The sequence below is a fragment of the Triticum aestivum genome, chromosome 6A, assembly GCF_018294505.1.
Source record: "Triticum aestivum cultivar Chinese Spring chromosome 6A, IWGSC CS RefSeq v2.1, whole genome shotgun sequence".
NCBI lineage: Eukaryota > Viridiplantae > Streptophyta > Magnoliopsida > Poales > Poaceae > Triticum > Triticum aestivum.
In genome coordinates this window covers 209,605,939-209,622,451 of record NC_057809.1, presented here as the reverse complement: position 1 = coordinate 209,622,451, position 16,513 = coordinate 209,605,939, and positions in this window count along the sequence as shown.

Below are 16,513 nucleotides of genomic sequence, written 5' to 3'. Positions count from 1 at the left end.
CCCCGCGATCCATAGATCGATCTTGTTTGCCTTGCCTTGTCCTCCAACATATCTCGTAAGTCCAGCGCATATTCCCGTGCCTTGGCACGGGATGCGGCTTGAGTGGAGGGCCGAGAGGCCTCTCTGTCGCGGCCACGAGGTGGCCGGTCGGCCGCATCAAGTGCTTCCTCCTCTAATCGGGGTAGCAACCTGTGCTTTGGGTAGCTCTTGGAGGGGCGTTCGAGTTTATGCTCTTCGGCCGCAAGGACTTCAGTCCATCTATCGACTAGCAAATCTTGATCAGCTCTGAGCTGTTGCTGTTTTTTCTTGAGGCTTCTTGTCGTGGCCATAAGCCTGCGTTGAAAACGCTCTTGCTCGACGGGATCCTCTGGCACGACGAATTCGTCGTCGTCGAGGCTTGCCTCGTCTTCGGAGGGAGGCATATAATTATCGTCCTCGACCTCTCTGTCTGCCGCTCTCTCATCAGGGCTGGCTTCTCCATCCTCCTGTGCTAAATCTTGCTGGAGGGGGTTTTCTTTGGCACTTTCCGGAGTATTATTATCTCCCGTGATGGAATCACCATTTTTGTTTTGGCGGGATTTTGAGCGGCGCCGCTGACGCTGGCGCTTAGGCTGTTTCTTGGAGGGGTCATCCTCCGTTGTTCCATCACCATCTCCATCTTTTGGGGTGTCCACCATGTATATGTCATATGACGAGGTGGCTTTCCAGGGCCTGATAGGCGCTGGTTCTTCATTGTCTCCTTCATCAGCGTCCATACCGTCGATATCTTCGGAGTCAAAGTCGAGCATGTCGGTTAAGTCGTCGACAGTGGCTACAAAGTGGGTGGTGGGTGGGCTTTGAATTTCTTCATCGTCCGAACCCCAATCTTGCTGACCGTAGTCCGGCCAGGGCTTTCCTGATAAAGAGAGAGACTTCAGTGTCTTCAGAATATTGCCGAAAGGTGAGTGCTGAAAGATGTCCGCGGCAGTAAACTCCATAATCGGCGCCCAATTGGATTCGATCGGCAGGGGCGCGGAGGGTTCGGAGTCCGGAGAGGAGTCTGACTCCTTGGAGTCACGAGTCTCACAGAGTGCGGGGCTGGTGTTCGGCTCGATCGCCGTTGGGATCGCAGCCCCCGAGGCGGCGTCCAACCACCCATCCTCGATCGGCGCAGTTGGCTCCGAATTAAGGGTCGAAGCCGATGCAAGTGTGGCCTCCAGGGCACTGTTCGGCGGCAGAGCTAGATCATGCTCGTCGTGACAGTACGGTGCGCTCGGCAGTGGCTCGAATCCGTCGAAGATCAAGTCCCCGCGGATGTCAGCCGTGTAGTTTAAACTTCCAAATCTGACCTGACGGCCAGGGGCATAGCTTTTGATCTGCTCCAGATGGCCAAGTGAATTGGCCCGCAGTGCGAAGCCGCCGAAGACGAAGATCTGTCCGGGGAGGAAGGTCTTACCCTGGACTGCATCGCCATTGATGATCGTGGGAGCCATCAAGCCTGACGGGGATGACACAGAGGAACTCTCAATGAAAGCACCAATGTCGGTGTCAAAACCGGCGGATCTCGGGTAGGGGGTCCCAAACTGTGCGTCTAGGCCGGATGGTAACAGGAGGCAAGGGACACGAAGTTTTACCCAGGTTTGGGCCCTCTCGATGGAGGTAGAACCCTACGTCCTGCTTGATTAATATTGATGATATAGGTAGTACAAGAGTAGATCTACCATGAGATCGGAGAGGCTAAACCCTAGAAGCTAGCCTATGGTATGATTGCTGTTGTGTATGTTGTCCTACGGACTAAAACCCTCCGGTTTATATAGACACCGGATAGGGTTAGGGTTACATAGAGTCAGTTACAATGGTAGGAGATCTGCATATCCGTATCGCCAAGCTTGCTTTCCACGCCAAGGAAAGTCCCTCCCAGACACGAGACAAAGTCTTCAATCTTGTATCTTCATAGTCCAGGAGTCCGGCTAAAGGTATAGTCCGGCCATCCGGACACCCCCTAATCCAGGACTCCCTCAAGTACCAAACCTAATATATGCATATGAGGATTTTCTGGAATTGTTGTTTGCTATTTCTGGCCTCATTTAAACTTGCCTAGATAGGTAGTTTTCATATGCTTCACCTCTTTCCATGCTAACCAACATTTAATATTGTTGAGTACATAAACGGGAGATAACTAAATAAGTCATGTGGTCTTCCATCAATATGCAATTCGTTGCATATTGAGCTCCACTTAATTTGTAGTATTCTTTGTGCACTTTGCCATGCCATGCCTCTTTAAACCGGACATGCATCATACTTGGTTGTGCATCATGCCATGTTTATGTGATGGTTGTTTACTATGTTGTTTGCTTCTTTCCGGTTGCTTCTCTCATTAGCTTTGGTTACGTTCTGGAGTTGTGAGGTTCCGTTCGACTATGTCCGTTTGTCTTCTTTTATTTTGGTACCATAGTCGGACCTTTGATTGTATTCTGGATGATGTATGTTTAACTTGTATTTGTGTGAAGTGGTGATTGTAAGCCAACTCTTTATCCCTTTCTTATTCAGTACATGGGATTGTGTGAAGATTACCCCTCTTGCGACAAACCTACCATGCGGCTATGCCTCTAAGTCGTGCCCCGACACGTGGGAGATATAGTCGCATTGTGGGTGTTACAAGTTGGTAATCAGAGCCATCCCCGACTTAGGAGCCCCCTGCTTGATCGAATCGCTGACGTTGTTGAGTCTAGAACAAAATGTTTTGAGTCTTTGGATTATATATATCTGAGAATAGGATTCCTTTTACTCCTCAGTCCCTTCGTCGCTCTGGTGAGGCCTCCTGACGTAGAAGTTTTGACTTCCCTCTCCTCAAATTTCATGGAATTTTTTTAGGATCACGCTGGTATCTTGGAATCGTTCCGATAGTCTTGTGACGAGAACATTGTTCTTGGTGCCTCCTGACATTTAGGGGTTGTGGCAGTGTCCCAGGGAGTTGAGCTCCGAGGTGTTGTCGTCACAATTTTATCATTGCATTTCTGGAATACTTGAGTTCGCCGACATCGAAAATCTCTTTTATGCAGTTGTTGGTGAGATAACCTTGATGCCACCTAGTACTGGGGTGGGAGTTCGGGAGTATTTCCATAACTTGTATAACGGATGCTTTTCGAAGGTTTCTTGGTTATGTGTTGAAGGATGGATACAGCTGGATGTAGGAATTGTTAGTTTGGGTGAGATATTATGCTTCCCCTGTATCCCCAACACCTGATTGCATAGCCAGAAAGTTTCGGGAGTTTATAAGTGGGAATTCAAGTAGCTCCTAGAATATCTTTCCAACAGACACATGATACAATATGGGATCTATCATATGTTTGTTCCGTCTTATTCTACAAGCCAAAATCCTTTGTTTTGTTTTCAATTGTGGTATTCGAGTTGCTTCAATGTCAAGTGTTGGTTCCATACCTTTTCTAAATGGTGTTCTCATATTTCTATGGGAATACTAATCCTTCATGATAATCGAGATTGTCATGGCAATCCTTTTCAACCGGCGTGTTTCTCTTCAAGTGGATCCGATCATTTCAACATCCGCAAGACCGCCTCTCGGTTTTCCCAACGTTGTTCGTTTCATCTGTCCCCAAGTTGCCTTTGTTTTCCCGCCCACGCACCCGTTTTTCTTCGAGGACTCAGATTTCTTAAGCAAGTATCATTTTATTGATGGGAAGTCTCTCCATTCTTTTCTGTCAATGTTCTTATCCGGTGATTCTCAGGAAGATACTAACGGAGCCTCAAGTTCATCATTATTCATTCTTTTTCTTCTCTAGTCGATTCAATTCAAGCTTTTGGTGTTGATCATATATTTTTCATTGGTTCACATGCTTTCCATGTTGGAAGTTATTATCAAAGACTCTCTTATTTATTCACCTCCAGCTATTCATTTGTTCCGGAGTGCTGAAGATATGTCAGAAGATTCACTTTTCCTTTCCTAATCTGTTCAAGATATCTCGAGGTTGTCATCTTATTCAAGCCACTTAATTCAACCGGCTCAATTGCTCTTTTAAATCGTTCAATAGTGTATCTTTTGAGTGGGCCCTAACTCACATGTCTTTTCCCAGGATCTTATCTGACTCTTCTTTTCTAGTGTTATTCTCAAATTCAGTTCAAAGTTTGATGTAAGAATGAATTATCATCAGTCAAATGTCCTTCTCCAAGATCTTTCAAATTCTTTTCATCATTGGTTCAACCTTTCTAATTTTCATTCCGGAGTGCATCAAAAAATCATGGTGGTGTTTCTCGTCGTCATTCTCGGATTTTGAAGACCGAAGAAGAGCTCCTCTTAAATTCTTACCCGTTCTCTCAAGACTCGTGGTTCTAGCGTTATGCTTTCCTCTCATAATTGTTTTCAATTGTGAGAATTCTTTTCAACCATCCAGAGCAATTCAGGAGTCTTTTCAGTTTGATTCTCCGAAGGCCATCATTTCAAAAGATTTATTCATTCTCAGCTTTCGGCTATTGTTCCCCAAATCTTACCAGTGCATCATTCAAGTATTCTCTAATCAGCTCGTGATCTCTTCGTTTCACTTGTATCTAAATTCCCTCAAGTATCTTCGTTCGTTTTTCTAATTCTTCCCAGTGAATTGTGCTTTTGCCATGTTTATTTTCAATCCTTACTATGGTTCGTTCAAGAGTTCTCTCCCTTGGTTATCATATCAATTCATTTGTTCCTTCCAATCCTAACGGTGGTTTGTTGAAGTCTTTTCTCAAGTTTGCATTATATTTATCTTAATCCTTTCCACGAGAATAAGTAGTATCCAAATCTGTTGCTTGTCGTCAATTTAAATTGGTGAAGGATACGCATAACATAATTCTTATTCTTTCTTTATCCAAATGATGGATTCATTCTTCCAGAGTTTTTTCATGAGGAATAAATTCTCGGTTTCAATTGTATCATCTTTTCTTTTCCCGGAGTTCCAAGCTCTCATCATCATGAAGATCCATCTAAATCATTGCAAGGCTTCACCTTGTGTTTTCAACTTCTCTTCCTTCTTATCATCCTTTTATTACCGGAGTTCTTCATGGAGGCTCTACATGGTGGTTCGTCAAGGATTCCTTTCATTCTTCATTTGTCCTCAAGATTTCTCTTGAAGTTAAGATCCACCAAGCTATACTCTAAAATAAACATGTTGTTCAACACATGTCTTGTTTTGAGGAGTTCAAGTACTCTTCTTCTCGCATTCCGAAGTGCAATTCTTTCATATATCATCTTTTGAGATAGTGTTATGTCATTGTTGATAATTTCCCTTCGAGTTTCATGATTCACAAGTTTTTCAAGAGTGACATATCTTAAATCCATCATTTTCAGTTCATTCAGGACATCTTTTCAATCCATCAATCTCTTCATTGGAGTTATATTGGGTTATATTTCACCTAAAGCTTTCCCTAAGGATTGTTGCTATTTATGGTGCTCATAAATGACCCAAGTTCTTCATTTATCTTCCTGGTGAAATAAGTTTCTTGTCTCCTTGTTCATATAAATCCAATATTTTTTCCATTTATGGCAGAATTTTACCTCAAGTTTTGAGATGTTTTCATAAGCCCACAAGTAGCTTATTGTTTTCGTTGTTGATTTTTCGACAACTCCGTTCAAGCCTTCTTTGTAAGGATGTTTCTTTCAAATTCATTTGTGGGAGGAGTTATCTTTTTCTTCTCCATTCTTTTATTCCAATGATCTATCTTCTATTATTTCTTCCGAAGGCATTGTGATGTTTCACTCTTCGACCCATTATCCCATTTTTGATAAATATCATGTTCTTTCCTTTGCTAATCCATTCAACCGGAGTGTCGTGTCCTCCATTCAAGTTCTTCTCATTTTATCAAGTTTTGCCACCCTTCTCAGTCGGAGTGCTGTCCAAATTATATCATTCTTATTCCTTCTCTATCTTGTTTTAACCGGAGTGTTGTCGTAATTGATCTATATCGTTCATTGTACTTCTCGTTTCAACCGGAGTGCTTGCTTGTACTGCTTGTCCATGGCAACCATTTTCTTATGTCTTTCAACCTACAAGGTTCTAGTAAGGTTCCTTGTTCCTCTTTTCTAACGGAGTGTTTTTCAACTTTGTTCATCTTCGTTGCATTCTTTATTTCAATTTGTTCATCCTCGCAAGGTTCTTTGGTATCACTCGCTTGTCAAAGAAGCAACTTAGTTTTACCTCTCCTCTTTCTTTTCTGCTTTCCTCCGGTGCCATCCTAGATCCCGGGATGAGGTCCTCTTGTAGTGGTGGAGTGTTGTGACGCCCCGAGACCGTTGCGCCAGGTGTCTTCCAGTTATTCGCTGTTGTTGCCTTGTCTTTTGCTTGCGTGTTGCATCTTGCCATGTCATCATGTGCATTGCATCATCATGTCTTCAAACTTGCATCCGTCCGGGTCTCCTAGTTCTTTCTGTTGTCCGTTCTGAGCCCAGACACACTCGCACGCGCCCGCGGCACCTCTGAAATATTAATTTATAAGTGGCCGGAAAATGTTCTCGGAATGGGATGAAAATTGGCGTGCGGTGTTGTTATGATGTCAGCAGGTCACCTGCCAAGTTTCATCACATTCAGAGTTCGTTTGATGCCCCAACAAATATCTATAGCAGCATATAGTCGGTCAAATCGTCAGACGTTTTCGGTCTCCGGAAACAGTTGCCAGGTTGCATTCCTTCTCTCTCTTCTCAGTCCAACCACACACTTGACCCCGTTCGCCTAAAACCTATTTGCATAGTGCATCGACCCCCTCGCCCGTGTCCGAAACATCCCCGAACCCGACCCGGACTATCGCTACCGTTGGGTCCGGATCATCCCCAAACATCCGTATAATATCTGCATTTCTCCTTTGGACTCCCTAACCCTTTTATTTTGGACCGCCCGATCGCGACCGGAGGATCCAAATCATTCCCCTTTTTACATATGTAGACCCCTAATCCATTTTAGACCCAAACCCTAAATCCTAGGACATTTTCCCCCTACCACCGCCAACTACACCCTTCCCCCTCCTCGGATCAGCTGCCGCCACCCACTCACCAAATCCCCCTCGGGATCCATCCCTCCTGAACCATCGCTCGCCACCTATCGCCTCCAGATCCCCTTGCCCTCCACCTCGCTCGGTCCAACGCCTCCTTGTCCTCTCCATCGCCTCCTCCCCGCATCCAGCCGCAGCCATCCGGATGCAGCCCCTGCTCCTGTCCCTGAGCCACTGGAGCACTGCCCCGCTTCTGCTCCTCGTTCGAGCGCCGCCGGAGTCATTCTGTCCATCATGACTCGCGTGCATGGTGAGAACCCCGGTGAGCTGCGCACGCCCGTTCCCACTTCTCTTCTCTCTCTCGCCCGACTTCTCTCTCTCTCACGCGGCTCTCTTTCTCTCTGTACCACTGCAATAGGGGGCACGCCAGGCGCCATGGCCGCCGAAGGAACTCCGCCGCCTCGCCGAATCCACGCCTCCACCTCTCCCATGCGTCAAGGTCGCCATCCCTGCCGGACCTGCAAGATGCCAAGTCCAACGCCATGGGTGCCTCCTCTGCTCGTCCCCGCCTCTGTCTCGACTTTGCCATGCTTCTCCTCTGCCCGAGCCTCCCGCGAACCTGCAACCCGTCCTCGTCGCCACCTTGACCGCCCCTCTCCTCCTCAAGCTCCTCATCAACGACGAGAGCCACCAGCACAACCCCGCAGGCCACGCCTCCGGTGACCCTGCTGCCGGCGACCACGACCAGGACCGGCCTTGTCCCGCTCCTCTCCTTCGTGTCTCCCTTCCTCCCCGTGCTTCTCTCTCACAGGAAACCACCTTGGCCTTCGCCCGTTCATCGCCCATCGCCGGAGGCCGCCGTCCCCGTTGCCAAGTCCGACCGCGGCCGTCGCCCCTGCATTGTCTGCTGTCGCCCATGTCTCGCCCCTCTGTCTGCTTCCTGCCGAACAGACAGGCCACGCCCGATCTCACTGCCTCCGCTTTGCTCTACCTACAAGGCCCAGCACCGCGCGAAGCCCAGCTTCCCAGCCAGCCTGCTTCTTCGCTTGGGCCTAAGCCCATGGTGAGCCATCCAAAGCCCAGCGCCCAGCAGTTTCAGCCTGCATGTGTTTTTTTTCGAGTTCTGCGTTTTAGTATTTTTTTTCCAGAGAGCGCCTGTTTTGCAGAAAGCCCCCTAGACAACATGCATATAATAACTTCACAACCGTGCATCATATGTAAATAACTTATATATGAAATATGACTAGAATTTCATCTAGTTTCATAATATGACAATTTCATGAATGTTTAAAATGTTTAAAATGCTGTTTGTTTAAATTTGCTATATTGCCATGCTAGAATGCTTTATTTCATAACTAAATAACCGTAGCTCCAAATTTAATAAACTTTATATGTAAATGGGGTGAAAAATGCCTAGTTTAACATGTTGTACTTACTTTGCATGTTTAACAACTCAAAATTATGGTTTAGGGCAGAACAGTACCAAACCTAATATATGCATATGAGGATTTTCCGGAATTGTTGTCTGTTATTTCCAGCCTCATTTAAACTTGCCTAGATAGGTAGTTTTCATATGCTTCACCTCTTGCCATGCTAACCAAGATTTAATATTGTTGATTACATAAACGGGAGAGAACTAAATAAGTCATGTGGTGTTCCGTCAATATGCAACTCATTGCATATTGAGCTCCACTTAATTTGTAGTATTGTTTGTGTACTTTGCCATGCCATGCGTCTTTAAACCGGACATGCATCATACTTGGTTGTGCATCATGCCATGTTTATGTGATGGTTGTTTACTATGTTGTTTGCTTCTTTTCGGGTTGCTTCTCTCGTTAGCTTCAGTTTCGTTCTAGAGTTGCGAGGTTCCGTTCGACTACGTCTGTTTGTCTTCTTTTATTTTGGTACCGTAGTCGGAACTTTGATTGTATTCTGTATGATGTATGTTTAACTTGTATTTGTGTGAAGTGGCGATTGTAAGCCAACTCTTTATCCCTTTCTTATTCAGTACATGGGATTGTGTGAAGATTACCCATCTTGCGACAAACCTACCATGCAGCTATGCCTCTAAGTCATGCCCCGGCACGTGGGAGATATAGCCGCATTGTGGGTGTTACAAGTAGCCCCTGAACCAGTCTTCGATGACGATGTGTTTGACACGCGGATTGTCTTCGCATTGCAAGGCGGGTTCCTTCTCTTAAACACTTCAAGATAACTCCCTGCACAAATGATCTGTATCCGGCTCTGTATAACTAATACAACCCTTAGCCACGAAGGCAAGATATCAAAATAAAACAGTGTCTTTTACTGACAACTTTTTTGGTGAAGCGTCACGTCTCGGTCTTTAACATTTCGAACCGTTTTCATGCCTCCTATTTCGCGTTTTGAGGCATATCCTCCATTGGCATGTCTTGTCAAAATAGGGACCATGCTCGCTCATTGCAGGATTCCCATCAATACGATTTTGGGTAATCCAACCGTGCCATTCGCATGATCTCTTTGGGAATAGGCGAGTTTTAAGGCTTAAGAGGGGGCGTTTGGTATTTCACCGCCTATAAGAGGATAAAAAATTCCTTCTTTTACCCAACACCTTCTTCTAGCTCCCGCCTTCCCACCTTTGAGCTCCAGCACCGAAAACTTCAATCTTTCCCACCGCCACCAACCACCCTAGCCATGTCTAGATCCAGCTCCAAGGGCAAGTGGGAGGCCTCCTATGTCATGCAGAAGGACATCAAGGAGCTCCGAATTGTGGGCTACCTGTCCGTGGATATCGCGCATAGGCTTCCTGCCAAAGATCAAGTCATCCCCACTCCAAAGCCCGGTGAGAGGGTCGTATTCATCCCCCACTTCCTCCAGGGCTAGGGTTTCCCCTCCACCCCTTTGTCCAAGGTCTCATGTTCTACTATGGGTTAGATTTCCAGGACCTAGCCCCAAATTCCTTCCTCCACATATTGGCATTTATCGTCGTGTGTGAGGCTCTTCTCCGCATCCGCCACACTTCGGCCTATGGCTCAAGCTCTTCAATCTGAAGCCGAAGCTGGTCGACAGTCAACATGCGGACTGCGGCGGGGCCATGGTAAGTAAGCTCCCAATGCCGTCTGGTCAAAAGGGGCCTTTGTCGAGACTGTCAAGGTGTGGCAGCAAGAGTGGTTCTACATCACCGAACCCCGCCATGCCAAGTGGGCGGCTGTCGGTGTCAAAACTGGCGGATCTCGGGTAGGGGGTCCCGAACTGTGCGTCTAGGCCGGATGGTAACAGGAGGCAGGGGACATGATGTTTTACCCAGGTTCGGGCCCTCTTGATGGAGGTAAAACCCTACGTCCCGCTTGATTAATACTGATGATATGGGTAGTACAAGAGTAGATCTACCACGAGATCAGAGAGGCTAAACCCTAGAAGCTAGCCTACAGTCTGATTGTTGTTCATCCTACGGACTAAAACTCTCCAGTTTATATAGACACCGGAGAGGTCTAGGGTTACACAGAGTCAGTTACAATGGTAGGATATCTGCATATCCGTATTGCCAAGCTTGCCTTCCACGCCAAGGAAAGTCCCTTCCGGACACGGGATGAAGTCTTCAATCTTGTATCTTCATAGTCCAGGAATCCGGCCGAAGGTATAGTCCGGCTATCCGGACACCCCCTAATCCAGGACTCCCTCAGTAGCCCCTGAACCAGGCTTCAATGACGACAAGTCCGACGTGCAGATTGTCTTCGGCATTGCAAGGCGGGTTCCTCCTCCAAGTACTTCATATAAGATTTTGAACACAAATGTAGTGTTCGGCTCTGCAAAATAAATTTCCACATATTGCCATAGAGAGAATAATATTTACACAAATCTAATATGCTGACATATTCTGTAGCGTGACATCACACCACAGCCAAGTCTTTATTTGAATCGTTTTACTGTCCCACCTCAGCGCGTTTAGCGAGGCGGTTTCCTTGGCACGTCTTATTAAAGCAGAGACCGTGTCCCCTTATTCCGGGATTCTCATCAATATGGGTGTGGGTAACCCAACCACGCCATTGACTATGGCGCTTGGGAGATAAGCGATTTTACCAAGCTGGTGGGGGCGCATAGTCGCGTCCGCCCATATAAGGGGATAAGGATCCACCTTTTGATCCACGCCTTCTTCCTCCTTTGCCTATCCATTTCGGCGCACTCGAGCTCCAGTGCCCAAGTCCGCACACCCCACCTCAACCTTTTCTAGCCATGTCCGGAGTGGGAGGCAAGTGGATGGTCTCCTCCGTCACAGAAGGACATATCAAAAGACTGAGGAAGGCATGATACTTGTCTAACGACCTTGCACAGCGGCTTCACGAAGAGGAGCAGCTCATCCCCACCCCAAGGCCCCATGAGAGGGTGGTGTTCCTCCCCCATTTCCTCCGCGGACTGGGCTTCCCTCTCCACCCATTTGTCCGGGGGCTCATGTTCTACTATGGCCTGGATTTCCACGATCTGGCCCCGAACTTTGTCCTCAACATCTCGGCGTTTATCGTCGTGTGCAAGTCTTTCTTCCGCATCTGCCCCCATTTTGGCCTATGGCTCAAGACTTTCAAGCCGAAGGTGGTGCGCGGCACCCAAGTGGAGTGCGGAGGTGCCATGGTGGGCAAGATGCCCAACGTCCTATGGTTCGAGGCTCCTTCATGGAGTCCCTAAAGGGGTGGCAATCGGGGTGGTTTTACATCATCGAGCCGCGCGACCCTGAATGGGTCGCAGCCCCCGAGTTCCGATCCGGACCCCCTACGCGGCTCGCCTCCTGGAAAGAGACGTGCCTGTCGTGGGAAAAAAAGGAGAGCTGACCGGACTCCAAACATGCGTCCAAACCCTGGTGGACAGGAAGCTCAAACTTGTCAACGTAGTCCAGGTTATGCTCATCCGTAGGATCCTCCCGTGTCAACAACGGGCTTTCAACCTGTGGGAGTTCGACCCGGCGCGGCACCAAACTCTGAGCAGGCTCTTCGACACGACGTACGAAGATGCCTGGAAGGTGCTTTTCAAGGGGGCCGAGGCCCCCGCATCCGCTACCGAGGATCGTGGATTCCGCACGCAGCTTCACGCTCGTGCGGTAAGCTGCTTTTACCTTTTATAGGGTATTAGTTTTTAATAGTTTGACTCCATGCGGGATCTAAGCTCCCTTACCTTTGACAGGATTGGCAGGAGACGTCCGGACAGATCAACTGTCCGGCTCCTTTGCCCGAAGGCCCAGCGGACGCTCGCTTGGCGAAGCTGCTGGTTCCGGCACCCTATGTGGTGCTGGAGAAGAAGGCCAAGAAGAAGGCCATGGGGACTCGAAAGAGTGCCCGGCGCCAGGAGGTGTCGGATTCATCATCCGACGACTCCAAGGCGCACTCCTCCCATGAAGACGAGGAGGAGGAAGAAGAGACCTCTCTAAAGGAAATATGCCCTAGAGGCAATAATAAAGTAATTATTTATTTCCTTATATCATGATAAATGTTTATTATTCATGCTAGAATTGTATTAACCGGAAACATAATACATGTGTGAATACATAGACAAAAACAGAGAGTCACTAGTATGCCTCTACTTGACTAGCTCGTTAATCAAAGATGGTTATGTTTCCTAACCATAGACATGAGTTGTCATTTGATTAATGGGATCACATCATTAGGAGAATGATGTGATTGACTTGACCCATTCCGTTAGCTTAGCACTTGATCGTTTAGTTTGTTGCTATTGCTTTCTTCATAACTTATACATGTTCCTATGACTATGAGATTATGCAACTCCCCTTTACCGGAGGAACACTTTGTGTGCTACCAAACGTCACAACGTAACTGGGTGATTATAAAGGTGCTCTACAGGTGTCTCCGAAGGTACTTGTTGGGTTGGCGTATTTCGAGATTAGGATTTGTCACTCCGATTGTCGGAGAGGTATCTCTGGGCCCTCTCGGTAATGCACATCACTCAAGCCTTGCAAGCATTGCAACTAATAAGTTAGTTGCAGGATGATGTATTACGGAACGAGTAAAGCGACTTGCCGGTAACGAGATTGAACTAGGTATTGAGATACCGACGATCGAATCTCGGGCAAGTAACATACTGATGACAAAGGGAACAACGTATGTTGTTATGCGGTCTGACCGATAAAGATGTTCGTAGAATATGTAGGAGCCAATATGAGCATCCAGGTTCTGCTATTGGTTATTGACCAGAGACGTGTCTCGGTCATGTCTACATAGTTCTCGAACCCGTAGGGTCCGCACGCTTAAAGTTCGTTGACGATCGTAATTAGGGTTTTTGTGTTTTGATGTACCGAAGGTTGTTCGGAGTCCCGGATGTGATCACGGACATGACGAGGAGTCTCGAAATGGTCGAGACATAAAGATTGATATATTGGAAGCCTATATTTGGATATCGGAAACGTTCCGGGTGAAATCGGGATTTTACCGGAGTACCGGGGGGTTATCGGAACCCCCCCGGGGGTTATTGGGCCTACATGGGCCATAAGGGAGAAGAGGAGGGCCGGCCAGGACAGGCCGCGCGCCCCCTCCCCCCCTAGTCCGAATAGGACAAGGAAGGGGGGGGGGGCAGCGCCCCCCTTTCCTCTTTCTCCCTTCCTCCTTCCTTTTCCAACAAGGCAAGAGGGGGGAGTCCTACTCCCTGTTGGAGTAGGACTCCTCCAGGCGCACCCATAGGGCCGGCCGCACCTCCCCCTCTCCCTCCTTTATATACTAAGGAAAGGGGGCACCCCATGACACACAAGTTGATCCTCGTGATCGTTCCTTAGCCGTGTGCGGTGCTCCCTTCCTCCATATTCCACCTCGGTCATATCGTAGCGGTGCTTAGGCGAAGCCCTGCGTCGGTAGAACATCATCACCGTCATCACACCGTCGTGCTGACGAAACTCTCCCTCAACGTTTTTCTGGATCAGAACTCGAGGGACGTCACCGAGTTGAACGTGTGCAGAACTCGGAGGTGCCGTACGTTCGGTACTTGGATCGGACGGATCGGGAAGACGTACGACTACTTCTTCTACGTTGTGTCAACACTTCCGTTGCTGGTCTACGAGGGTAAGTAGACAACACTCTCCCCTCTCGTTGCTATGCATCACCATGATCTGGTGTGTGCGTAGGAATTTTTTTGAAATTACTACGTTCCCCAACAGTGGCATCCGAGCCTAGGTTTTATGCGTTGAGGTTGTGCACGAGTAGAACACAAGTGAGTTGTGGGCGATATAAGTCATACTGCTTACCAGCATGTCATAGTTTGGTTCGGCGGTATTGTTGGATGAAGCGGCCCAGACCGACATTACACGTACGCTTACGCGAGACTGGTTCTACCGACGTGCTTTGCACACAGGTGTCTGGCAGGTGTCAGTTTCTCCAACTTTAGTTGAACCAAGTGTGGCTACGCCCGGTCCTTGCGAAGGTTAAAACAACACCAACTTGACAAACTATCGTTGTGGTTTTGATGCGTAGGTAAGAACGGTTCTTGCTAAGCCCGTAGCAGCCATGTAAAACTTGCAACAACAAAGTAGAGGACGCCTAACTTGTTTTTGCAGGGCATGTTGTGATGTGATATGGTCAAGACATGATGCTAAATTTTATTGTATGAGATGATCATGTTTTGTAATTGAGTTATCGGCAACTGGCAGGAGCCATATGGTTGTCGCTTTATTGTATGCAATGCAATTGCACTGTAATGCTTTACTTTATCACTAAGCGGTAGCGATAGTCGTGGAAGCATAAGATTGGCGAGACGACAACGATGCTACGATGGTGATCAAGGTGTCGCGCTGGTGACGATGGTGATCATGAAGGTGCTTCGGAGATGGAGATCACAAGCACAAGATGATGATGGCCATATCATATCACTTATATTGATTGCATGTGATGTTTATCTTTTATGCATCTTATCTTGCTTTGATTGACGGTAGCATTATAAGATGATCCCCCACTAAATTATCAAAGTATAAGTGTTCTCCCTGAGTATGCACCGTTGCGAAAGTTCTTCGTGCTGAGACACCACGTGATGATCGGGTGTGATAGGCTCTACGTTCAAATACAATGGGTGCAAAACAGTTGCACACGCGGAATACTCAGGTTTAACTTGACGAGCCTAGCATATAATAGATATGGCCTCGGAACACGGAGACCGAAAGGTCGAGCGTGAATCATATAGTAGACATGATCAACATATTGATCTTCACCATTGATACTACTCCATCTCACATGATAATCGGACTTGGTTTAGTTGATTTGGATCACGTGTTCACTTAGAGGATTAGAGGGATATCTTTCTAAGTGGGAGTTCTTAAGTAATATGATTAATTGAACTTAAATTTATCATGAACTTAGTACCTGATAGTATCTTGCTTGTCTGTGTTTGATTGTAGATAGATGGCTTGTGCTGTTGTTCCGTTGAATTTTAATGCATTCCTTGAGAAAGCAAAGTTGAAAGATGATGGTAGCAATTACACGGACTGGGTCCGTAACTTGAGGATTATCCTCATTGCTGCACAGAAGAATTACGTCCTGGAAGCACCGCTAAGTGCCAAGCCTGCTGCAGGAGCGACACCAGATGTTATGAACGTCTGGCAGAGCAAAGCTGATGACTACTCGATAGATCAGTGTGCCATGCTTTACGGCTTAGAACCGGGTCTTCAACGACGTTTTGAACGTCATGGAGCATATGAGATGTTCCAGGAGTTGAAGTTAATATTTCAAGCAAATGCCCGGATTGAGAGATATGAAGTCTCCAATAAGTTCTATAGCTGCAAGATGGAGGAGAATAGTTTTGTCAGTGAACATATACTCAAAATGTCTGGGTATCATAATCACTTGACTCAACTGGGGGTTAATCTTCCTGTTGATAGTGTCATTGACAGAGTTCTTCAATCACTGCCACCAAGCAACAAAAGCTTCGTGATGAACTATAATATGCAAGGGATAAATAAAACTATTCCCGAGCTCTTCGCGATGCTAAAAGCCGCGGAGGTAGAAATCAAGAAGGAGCATCAAGTGTTGATGGTCAATAAGACCACCAGTTTCAAGAAAAAGGGCAAAGGGAAGAAGAAAGGGAACTTCAAGAAGAACATCAAACAAGTTGCTGCTCAGGAGAAGAAACCCAAGTCTGGACCTAAGCCTTAGACTGAGTGCTTCTACTGCAAGCAGACTGGTCACTGGAAGCGGAACTGCCCCAAGTATTTGGCGGATAAGAAGGATGTCAAAGTGAACAAAGGTATATGTGATATACATGTTATTGATGTGTACCTTACTAATGCTCGCAGTAGCACCTGGGTATTTGATACTGGTTCTGTTCCTAACATTTGCAACTCGAAACAGGGGCTACGGATTAAGCGAAGATTGGCTAAGGACGAGGTGACGATGCGTGTGGGAAATGGTTCCAAAGTCGATGTGATCGCGGTCGGCACGCTACCTCTACATCTACCTTCGGGATTAGTATTAGACCTAATAATTGTTATTTGGTGCCAGCGTTGAGCATGAACATTATATCTGGATCTTGTTTGATGCGAGACGGTTATTCATTTAAATCAGAGAATAATGGTTGTTCTATTTATATGAGTAATATCTTTTAT